Below are 11892 nucleotides of genomic sequence, written 5' to 3' on the forward strand. Positions count from 1 at the left end.
TATATATATATAATATATATATAATTTGCGGGACTTAAGATATGTTATGCAAATTTTAATGAATGAAACAATAATGGGCAGTTACATATCAGGTGCCAGGTGTTGTTACGTAATCCAGTTTGTGATGGTAGAATCTAATCTTCACATAATTCATGTCTACATTACGCAATCTCTGCATTCATTGCCAACATTTTACAAACTGTGTGGAGCACATGCAAGACATTTCTAATTTGATCACCTTCTAAAATGCTGGGAGGAAAGCAAAGACCTGTAAATATATGTGTATAGCAAAGGAGGATTGTTCTTGCCTGGTTGCATGTTTGAAATTGACACGTCCAACTGAGATAAAGAAGAATGTATCTCAGTATGGTTATAAGCTTTTGCTTGGGACAAATAGGACTGTATAAATTGTTTGCCAAAGATCACTGATTGATTTATGAAGCTAATTTTAACATGGTAAAGATTTTTCTCAAGAACAAACTCCATTATCGCCCAACAGTGTCCAAATTTTAAAAGCTCTTGGTTATAAATAATTAGCGTGTGTCTCCGTGCCTCTGTCTTCAAGAGTTGTGTATTTTTTTCTGTTTCTATTATCTCTTGGTGTATGCATGTCACTATCATTGATTTTGCCAAGAGAAAAAAAGACAGAACAAAGAACAGACACATTAAGTATGGTGTGATTGAATATTGGTGTGATTACCAATTTAATGTGTGGTGGAACTGGGTCACAGTGACAGATTCACTCACATCAGCCTTGTTCCAGACTGTGTGTTGGGTAAAGCACTTTGCTGTAATTCCTCATTCCGACAAGGAGAGAGTTAAGACTCTGTGCAACGTCATGCAAAGTGCACCGTCTGCAATATTAATAATAGCACAAATAAATGAGGGAAGGGAATTAGATTCAGCGCAGCACCCTATGTGATGTGACAAATGAGGTCATCTCAGCTAACTGATATGATGCACTGGATCCATCATTATACAACAAAGAGATAATGGGAGGTCACACATTAATAGGGAGCTGAGGGCTCTTAACCTGCAACAGATCATAGATAAAAAAAACTCAATAATTCAGGACAACTTACATACCGAGTGCAGATATAGCTGCAATCAGAACAGCAGAATGGGTCTTAAACTGCTTATTGATAAATTATGTTTCTATAGTGATGAAAGACAAAAGACAGGAGAACTACCTGGATCCTATACAATTCCAATGAATTAAAGATTACCAGCAAAAGTAACGTGCAAAGAAAATTATAAAAAAAAATACACTTTAACACATTAAACATTAAAGAGAAAACTAATGTGTGAGGTAAAAAGAAGAAATATAAAGTATGAAATAAAGAAATACTGAAAAGTACGGTGAAAAGAACCAAAGGGAAGAGAAAATAGTAGAAATAAGTAACAGTAGGAGAAAAGAATGATCTGGAGGAATCTGGGAAAGGAAAACAATTAAGAGGTAAAATAGCTAAAAGGCCTAAATTGAGAAAATTGAGAACTGAAAACTAGAAAACAAATGAAATTTAAAAGTCCTTAAAAAATGTCTTAAAAAGACATTTCTGATCACATTTCCTGATATAATATTTTTTTTTATCTAAAATAAGCCAAATTATAAAATCACTACAAACACCAAAGACAGAATGAACTTTTACTTCACAGAAATCCACCAACTCCATAATCTTCCCTTTTATGCAGGTTGAGCTTTTCTTTTTTAGAAGACCTAATGCTAATGCTAATCTGATAGCAGCCAAGGCTGCTACCACAAGCCTGCCTAGACAGTCTTAGCAACACAAAAGCAAACGGAAACAAATCAATGCTATTCAGAAAGTGACTTAGTCCCATCTCACCAGAAAAAAGGGAAAGAAAAAAAAACTTGGTCAAGTCCCCTTTCTTATTAATTTCATAAAATGGGGGTTTATTGTCAGTGCCTTGAGTGGGACTCTTCGTCATCGTCAATGACGAATTGGACATAATGAATATTTATGAACATGGTAGAATTTTGCCATCCAACTTCTGCATAATTGTTGTCCTAAATCTGTCCAAAGAGAACAAAAGTAAGAAAAAATACAAATTGACTGAGAAGAAAAAACTTTGGACCATAACATTTTTATGCAAATTGGAGATGGTCGAGTAGAAGACCCACATAGATTTGAGATGGAATGACCCAAATTGTCTGATAAAGTTCTGATAAGAACTGCACTGCTAAATTCGAGACAGTATTCTTTTAAAGAGCTTGGTGATTTGAACAGCGTACAACACGCTCTGTCATTAGATCTTCCACCAAAACACAGTGAAGACGTCTTGATGGAGTAACAACATTAAATAATACGGCTTTTTCTTTTTCTGAAAGAGGGAAATTTTAGGTCTAATATACATAGTTTTGTATTTTTACATTGAGAAGCAATCAATTACACCATGTAGATGGAAAGAAATACTACAATGTGAGGCCCAGCAGTAGCCATGAATGTGACAAGAAGGACATAACCTTTTGACTACTCCAGTTCACAATACTGTATTAATTACTTTTAATTATTTCTTTGAAAATATCTGATCGGCCACTCCATCTAGTTCTCTATTTGTTTATTTTTTGACCTAGAGCAAATATTGTCCAGCCTTTATGACTATGGCTAAATGGGGTCAGAAAAAGGACTCGGTTGATGGCCTGAAGACATTTGCTTTTTAAAATCTTCCTAGTGGACAGGAAGTGATATTTTCAATAGCGGATAAAGCGAATAAAGATAGGGTAGGTTACTAAGAAGTTGAGTTTGCTTCAGAAAAACTAGTTCATGTTTAATGTAGCCCAAATTCTAAAGCCTAAACCCTTTATACGTGTTCACAATGTCTGCACTAAAAGGAGGAGCAAAAGCCCTGAGGTCACAGCCTTATTTATACTAACTGCATCAAACTGGATTCTCTTTATCTCTTCACAGACTGTTTTCTGTGTGCCTTTGTAGACTTGATTCAATGAATAATACAAATGAGGAAGTGCTTTTGAACAGCATGTCCTTGTAGACATTCATGAAATTGCACGTAGTTATACATACAAAAACTGATGAAAGTAGTTGTGTGAATGACAACAAAACAGCTTGATCGAGAGGCTTGAGACCTACTGTGGTTTCAATCTGTTTATGACATATCGAGCTTCCAGTAACCACAACAATGGTTTGAAGCATGCTAACTTTCAGCTCTGCATGTTTGATTTGGCAGAGTTTTAGGTTGGATGACCTTCCTGCTGCAACACCCAAAGGGGATTTATGTCCTTGTCTGGAATTAAACTAGCAACTGTGTTACCACCACACTATACATTATTTTTTCTGAAGTGAGGTGCTTTGAATGGCCCCAGTGTATGACTCAACAACTACTTGATGATAAAATTAAGCACACTCACTGACTGACAGTGTTGGGGAGTAACGGAATACATGTACCGCCGTTACGTATTTAGAATACAAAATATGAGTAACTGTATTCCGTTACAGTTACCGTTTAAAAAGGTGGTATTCAGAATACAGTTACTTTGTTGAAATAAATGGAATACACTGGGGTACTTTCCTGTTTCATTTTGTCGCGGGTCAGGACTGTTTGGGTTTTGTTTGACAGCTACGTTCTTTTGTTCCAGGCGGCAGCGTTACGGTTGCCATGGTTACAGGGCGACGCTCTCAATCTCTGCGACTGTGTGTTTCCTGGGTGAGAGAGCGCCTTTTCGTTGTTGTTGTTGTGCTAAGCTAACAGGCAGAATGCTACAAGCATAGCTCTAAAGAATGTAGCATCATGTTCAGTGTAGTCCGTGCTGCTGGGAGAATGGACTGCCATACACGTTATGTCTCTGTGAGCGCGAGGAGGGAGAAAAAGGGGAGTGGAAAGGTACGAGCAGTCATCGAGCAAAAACGGGAGCTGGAAGCATGTAAATATAATAATAACCACTGCAGCCAAGAAGAGAGCCTGACGAGCCCAGTTGTAAGTAAGCTATTAAGACTCGACTGTACACTGTGTTCGTGTTTTCCTCCGAAAACAACAAGTTCCGTTGGAGCAGCCTTTCAACGCCTCTCTCTGTCTGTCGCAAGAAAAGTTGACCCACACAACAAAGTAGAGCTATTTTTCGGCTACCAGCCGACAGGGACCCCGCCGTATTATGCTGGGTTTACACTGTGCGATTTTTTCAGTCGCGCGATTCAGCTCCTGCTCAAACTGATTGACTCGCAGGGGTTAGAAGTTCATAGGTCACGATGCAGGTCTCACACTATACGGCCCGATGCTCTGATGCGACCTGAGTGCTCACACTGTGCGTCCATAAAAATGAAGGTTATAACAGAAATTCTGTCGCTCGCTCTCCCTCTCCGTCTTTCACTCACACAGACACACCACCACCATCAACTTTGCTAAATTGCTAATGAAAAACATTGGTCAGGCAGCTGTGATTGAGCAGCAGTGTCGATCCAACTATTTTCACGGTTGTTGTGGTCGTGATAATTTTGTGAGGCCACATCGAAAGGGCTCGGATGGTTCTACAGGTTGTGCCTCCATCGCTTGTGTCCAGATCACACGCTGCACTGCCGTGCTACGCCGTCTTTTTCGCTGACATTTGTGTTTGCGCGTGCGCAGTGTGGCAAACTGCGGTGACACCCTCACGACCAAGCGATTGGTGATCGGGAGCTGGTCGTGAGGTGTCAATCGCTTCTCGTTACCCCACGTATACTACACGATGCACGACGCACGATGAAGGCCAAAATCGGGCCGATCACCAAAACGATCGCATGACTCAAAAATGGGCCAAAAATCGCACAGTGTGAGCCCAGCATTAGTCAGAGGTCCCTTTACTACAGTTCGGAGTCGCGGACCTTCAGTAATAGTAATAAATCACACAGCAATAGTACATTCACGTTGTTGTAAAAAGCATGATAATATTGTAGCGGGTCAGGGCTGTTCGGGGTTCTGCTTGTACAGTTATGTTTTGTGTATGTTGCCATGGTGACGGGTGACGCCCTCTCGCTGCGACGGTGTGTCCTTCCGGGTCAGAGGGCGCCCTATGTGTGTTGTGGTTGCCGCGCTGAGCAGTTAGCTAGTGGCAGTGTGTTCTTCTGCAAATGTAATAAACGGCTGTGCTCCCTGGCTAGCTCACGGGAAGCAAGACCAAACGATACCTCCGTCTCCTCCTTGTCTGAACTCGCCACAATATATTAAGTAATCCAAAGTATTCAGAATACGTTACTGTCATTGAGTAACGTAACGGAATACGTTACAGAATACATTTTGGGGCATGTATTCTGTATTCTGTAATGGAATACATTTTAAAAGTAACCTTCCCAACACTGCTGACTGACAACCAGTAGAATTAAGTAGATCAAAAAAACATCAGAGTCATAAAAATACACAAACAGAATAAGAGTAACATACTGTAACATGCCCCTTTTGATTTTCTCTTTCCTTGCCCTCACAATATCTTACCCTGAAGGAAACAATCCGGGACGCTTACCATAGAAAAGCTTAGGAAGTGCCTATGCTTTACTCTTTGTTGGACATTGGGTTAGTCTTCGCATGTGAAATGGGTTAATGGCTTACAGATGAATAAAATAATAGAATAAACCGGAAAGGACGCATGCATCATGAAAATGGAAACACAACCTAGAAAAACATGTAGCATGAAAGAAATCCTCTATTACATTTTTTTTTTTCATGGCCAAACAACACAAGACTGCTGCTAACACAAGCAATGGGCCAGTGGCTTTCAAGTCTTTACTCAAGCCCTGACTACATTCCTCCAGTGGCAGTAAACATCTGATGTTTCTGTTCATCTACAAAAGGACTTCAAATGACTATGTGGCCTGAATAGTGAGTGTTGTGTACTGTGAGTCCAAATGTGCTGTGCAGATTCTGCCCTGGATACAGTACATGAGTCGTTTTCATGTGCAATCCCTCCAAAACCAGGATAAGTTAAGACTGATGAAAAGGCAAAACGCACATGGCCTTATGTGAAAATTAAGAGATTTAGCTTTTGCACAAAAAGGAAGGGGGGGGGGGGGGGCAGAAGTACTAAATGGAACTGTGATGTTAATCTCATAGCTGTTAAGATTGAAACTGCGGCTGGGGAAATGAGGATGCATTGTTCCAGGCTAAAATATACCTTCTCCCAGACAGCTCTTTGGCGGAGCCTGGTATTAAGAAGCTGCTGTTGGAAAGAAGTCAAAGCTGCAGTGAAGTAATCTCCCACCTACATGTCTCTTTTTTTCCTCATGTGATGGGTTTATATGGAAATGTGTGTCATTTTGAAGTATTGTAAAGTATTCTTTTTAAGCTGTCTTCACGGATGCTGAACAAAAAAGTTTGCTTGTAATTAACCATACAAGTTAGGAAAACACAAGTTCCATAAATACATGAGCAAAAGTTGTGCTATATAATAAATCAAATCAAAATTTACAAAAGTGCCCAATTTAATCTGTGCCTTTACAGTATGTAAAGCCAAGGATTCCCTCATAATACGTGCGTAAAAGAGTTTTTGAACTACAGATTAGTTTTAACGTGTAAATAGTCTGTCTGTCTGTCTATCTATTCCAGATCTCATGTCAAGGCACCATGTCTCAAATCACCCTCTGACCTCTGTATGATTTCTGTTCCTATATATGTTGTTTTAATGTTTCACTGTTTTTCAGATTACCCCATGATCAGTCAGTGCCTGTCTCTGTGCGATATGTGAGGAAATAATAAAGGGCTATAGGTGATGTGATGCTCTTGTTACAGTGTAAAGGTCTCTCTTGTCCTCTGTCACCAATGTCGCATAAAAATATACAGTGTTACAGTTTCAAAGATCCCCTAAACCATCATTTATTCGATTTGACCCACACTGATAGATCTAAAATCCATCTAAAAAGATATGGGTCAAATCTGCTCAAAAACAAGGAAAATGTAGAAAAAATGTATAAGAGCAATACAACAGTAAACAATTAGACTATTTTTTGACTATGTCAAAATGTGTCAAATTTGACCCAAACAGTGTGTTAGGATTAATACAAACCTAATATTATACAACAGCTTGCTTTTTCTTTGTAAAGATTTTTTCTCTTTCTACAGAATATTTATTTCCACAAATGTTTTAGGTTCAAGCTGCCAAATAACAGCTAAACATGTTTTTTTAATAATGTAGACAGCACACTCTAATTAAGCAAAATTTTGTCTAAAATCTCTACCTCAGAAAACAAGTGGGATGGTTGACAGTGTTGACAGTTGAAGAGAAAGTATGTTTTAATTTAAATTTATAATAATTTCAGTCTTCATGTGAGTCACATATATATATATATATAACTGAAGGGGTGATGATATTTCTTTCCACCAAAGAGCCAACTACACTATTTATCTGGCCAAGCTCTTCAAGATCATTTCTTTGGCAGGTATAAAATGAATGTCTGGATTCTACCTGGGAGCATATAGAAAGCAGACCAAAGCTGATTATACTCCACTTAATTTTACCTACTAAATCCCTAAAGTGGGATCTGAAACTTAAATTCAAAGGTTCTGAGTTTCCCACAGTACAAAAAAGCCCTTAATATTCTTCATCAAAGTTTTTTTAACATTAAAACAAAGGAGAAACATTTCATTCTTTATGATATCATGCAAGCAATAATACAGATAAATGTATAAACTCACCACAACATTAGCATGCAAACTCACTGTCTAACCAACGTACCGCAAGACCCAGCTGCATATATCTGCCACTGAAGCTGTGCAATAAAAGTGAAAAACAATTAAAAACTTGTCTTGTACTTCTTTGCCTAAGGCTCCAATCAACTGAGGTCTGGAGTGGCTGCCCAATATAACAGTCCAGATAAATCAGTTTCTAACAAGGAGACTGACATACTTCCTGTGCATAAAATGCCCTCTGATTAAATTGCCATTTGGCAGAATCCCAAGTGTCAAATCCTTGGTTCTCCCTTGATGGTGATCTGCTCCTCCTGAGCCACAACCAATATGATGTGTGTCCTCATTATGACAGGAGGGGGGGACAAAGAGTTGGCTGCTGGTCTGAGTTCATATCTGTACCTTCACTGAAATGTGGATCCTGACTACAGGTGAGGTGATGATCATATCTTTAATAATAGCAAACTGACAAACATATCTTTCAGCGACAGTACTGAAAATACTGTGGCGTATACTACAAAGTAGTATAGAGTATAAGGACAAACGGAGGGACTTGCACTATCCCAGGGGAAATGAGGCTGCAGTTACAGCTGTCAGTAATCCTGCCTAAACGCTGTTAAAACAAAGTCTGCTGTGGCCCTTTTTTAGGTTTGTAGAACAAACTATCCTGAGGATTACTGTTCCCATGGACACTCTAACTCCACAACACAAACAACAACAACAAGAAACAAGCAGACCTCTAGAAAAAACTTGGCTGAACATTAAAGTGACATTAAAGGTATGTTTATCTTTGTGGTTTCAAGTAATAAAATAAATAAACGCATACAGGGAAAAAAAAGGAATAATAGCATGAATATAGGTCAGTGTTTAAACTCAGCCCTGGCAATCTCCAGACAACTCACAATAAATGGCACAAAAGTTCTTCACATTATAACTGTTATGATATTTTTACTATCTGTTTTGCAATTCTACAGCCCTGTTTTTTCTACTAAATGTTATAGAAACACGGAGTAGGCTACAAATACATAAATAATATAAATGTTTGGTTCATTTTTTTTTCAATTTTGTTTAAGTTCTCACAGAACTGCGACTAGTGGTAAGAATGCGAACTTTAGCGATTCCACATAAAAATAAAATATAAAGTAAACACTGGCTCGTTTTAGAGTCACCTACCCTAAGATGAAGACCAAACCTAAGCTCAACTCGTGCTTTAAATAAATATAGTGTGGCCTATTTCTGTTATAGGACTGGTTCATGGAACCCTACAAAGTAGTTTGTAGGAAAATAAAGAAACTCACCTGAATCATCGCATTAAAGCCTTCAGCGCTTAAACTCTCACTGCCCATCTCCCACAGAAAGGCGTACTCATCTCTGTTAAGAACGGTTTTCCTCTCCCTCCTCTCCCTTTTCGGTTGGTCTACATTCAGCCAGACTTTTCCAACATCTGTCGCGCAATTTACTTCGCCCTCCTTCTTCATTAATTTCCTTTTCCAACTGCCGAATACCTCCGGGAGTTTTCCAATAATTGCGCTACTAAAGTAATTTAGGTCGGCTGTGTCTCTGTCTGTGTTGTTGTGAGTGGTTGATTCTGTGGAGAAGCTCCTGCGCTCAAACCGCGGTGCTACTGATGCTGCGCTCTCCGCATCTCCATCCCTCTGCTCAGCTCACGGAGCAAAAGTCACACAGATTTAAGGCTGGAGCGGTGCCATGCGTCGGAGCTGCAAATCCGCACGTAACGAAGAATGAGTCTATTAGTCCTCAACCTTTACGTGCGCTACTGCTCCCTGTCTATAACAACGACTCAAAAATACATCTATAAATAGAAATTAATATATCACTATAATGATATATTTTGTATATGAGGTCATCTGATTCAGATTGAAACTCAATGTAATGACGAAATAAGTTAAGTCTTGAAACCAAGAGTAGGCCTACTACATTTACCCTAAACTTGTACCTGCTCATATCTACATGGTCAAAGTTTTGTCATAAGTCTGAAGTGCTAAAAAGAACATAAAAAACAAGATAGGAAAACAGAAAATGCAGTCACATTTCTGTAATAGAGAAATTTTTAGCCTTCTGAGAGTGTCATGGGTTAAAATTGATTATCAGAATGTTTTTATTAAGTTAGGGTGTTCTGCTGGGTTATACTTAGACCCTTTTTAGTCTCAACATTACAGACAAATCAACAAAATATCCCCGAGGACCTGGCAGAGTGAAGTTACAATGCATGCATACTGAACTACTTCAAAGTGTTTTTTTAATTAAATAATTTGGGTGTAACACAATGCAAAGCTGATATTTATATTTCAGTGCTACCATGGTGGATATTAATGCACATTACCTATATAAGCATATACCTTTCTCTGTACAGTTTAACCTATATCTGTATTTACTGTTGGCTTGGAGGACAAATTGGATTTGGAATGTTGGCTAATGTAAACACTTTTCATTTCAAAGAGATTTGTTTAGGTTCAGTTATTTGAAAAAGTGGTCAAGGAAAGTTTTATGGTCTATTTGATCATCTGACAGTTCTTGTCTCCAGTCCTGTCAGGCTCTTCACTAACAGTGTTGCAGTGTATTAAGTTTTTATGCACCATACAATTAGTTATACCTATACTTTATCCTCTGTAGGGTTTCAAGTGGGGAGTGGAGCCTATTAAAATGACTGCCTGACTCTCTTTGCATCAGAACCTGGGACCTTGACAGCTCAACAGTATTAGTTATTCCTTTATTTGGTGTTTCTGCTTTTAACCAGTTAAAATACATGGAAATACAATTTAAGACTTCTTACTTTCATTGAAATAAAAAAAAAAACAAAAAAAAACGATACAGTGCTTTACTAAGACCACAGCTGTAATCACAACAGGTTGATGTGAATAAAAGCAGCTTTCTGTCACAAAAGTAACTGTTAGAACACATCCAGCGTGATAGAGATGTGCAAATAATAATAATATGGGTGGAAAAATCCCCAAGCTGTCAGCTCTGAGGGGATTTGTGATTTTTTTTCCCTTTTTTTTATCCTCTACTCTGAGTGAGGCCTGGCACGCTTCCAGGACAGTACATTACTATCAAAGCTTGTAGGGAGAAATGTGCAGATATGTATGGGACAGCTAAATCTTCAGATTAAAGAAACAGCTGGATATTAAAGACAAGGAAAGCCCCTACTGTCTCTCCCACAAACACCAGTATACATGACAGCCACCATAAACACTTATTAATGATGTTTTCAAGTGTAATCTGAGAAAAAAAGATTTTAATGGCCTTAATGACATCCTTTTAACTTCTCATTTCAGTTCACCTCGGTTCAGTTTTCCTGTGAGGTCATAATCTTTCAAAACCTAGATTATCATAATTATACAGATGTATTTTTCAAGCTCACACAGAGAAGTCAGTGGACTGACTGTGTGCAGTTCTTGTTTATTAGCATGAGGCAGACTGACCTTCCCTCTCCGTTCAGAACAGAGATGCTCCATACCGCAGGCTAAAAACCTGTTTAATAGGGACCTCACATTCTAAACACATACACACATCATCATGCACTCACACACACTTATACTTACTGTGAGACCTGGTGGTATGCAACCAATTCAAGGAGCAAGTATTTATAGCTGTTCTTAATGGAAGCCTTCTGTCATAAAGAGATACAACATAAAAGGACTGTACAAAATAAAGTTAATGGATTCCCCACTCCCCACAAATGCACACATATGCATACACATACACACATATTTCCCATGTGTAACAAATTTCCCACTGGGAAACAGACGTCAAATTAAAAGCCAAGAATTATTTTTTCAATTATAAGATATAGAGAAACACACAATAATAACGCGGTAGGTTGGAAATCTTATCAAAATACATCTTCAATTAAGTTTCGTCTATAAATTACCTAATAATTATTAAGAAATTTGGTGCTGAAAAATGAAAATGAGAATTTTCTCAAGTGGCCAACCTTCAAATACAAACCAGTTCCAAATACTGCCACGATAAAATGTGCAGCGAAATTCTAGTTTTTTACTTTGATGTTACTCAGTACTCATAAGCAGGTATCTGCAACAGTGCAGTGCACATATATCTCTACAATTCATGGATACATCTTTATAATCAAGCTTGCTAATCTTAGATGATAACTTAATATGCCACCCCCTTATAGTGAGTACTCAGAGGTACGGTTTTGGTCACTTCAGTATCTGTGATACTTTGCATAAAAAGAACATGCAGGACTGAGAGCTTCTTCTAAATGGATTTATTTGCAAGGATCTATAT

At 38.3% G+C, this 11892-nt stretch overlaps 1 protein-coding gene across 2 annotated transcripts in view; it reads right to left on the bottom strand.

Annotated features, from left to right (window-relative positions):
• The window catches only part of lingo4b (leucine rich repeat and Ig domain containing 4b), a 19777-nt gene extending 10508 nt beyond the window's left edge, over positions 1–9269 (bottom strand). The window contains exons 1-2 of one of the 2 annotated variants that reach the window (XM_005739199.1): positions 8922–9269; positions 7673–7706 (exon numbers count right to left, since the gene is read on the bottom strand). The gene's annotated coding sequence lies outside the window, so the exon portion shown is untranslated. The remainder of the gene's footprint in view (positions 1–7672; positions 7707–8921) is intronic. The other variant, XM_005739196.1, reaches the window with a different exon arrangement.
• Between the last annotated feature and the right edge of the window lie 2623 nt (positions 9270–11892).

The sequence above is a fragment of the Pundamilia nyererei genome, unplaced genomic scaffold (genome assembly GCF_000239375.1).
Source record: "Pundamilia nyererei isolate P.nyererei 1_Seehausen unplaced genomic scaffold, PunNye1.0 scaffold00090, whole genome shotgun sequence".
Taxonomy (NCBI): domain Eukaryota; kingdom Metazoa; phylum Chordata; class Actinopteri; order Cichliformes; family Cichlidae; genus Pundamilia; species Pundamilia nyererei.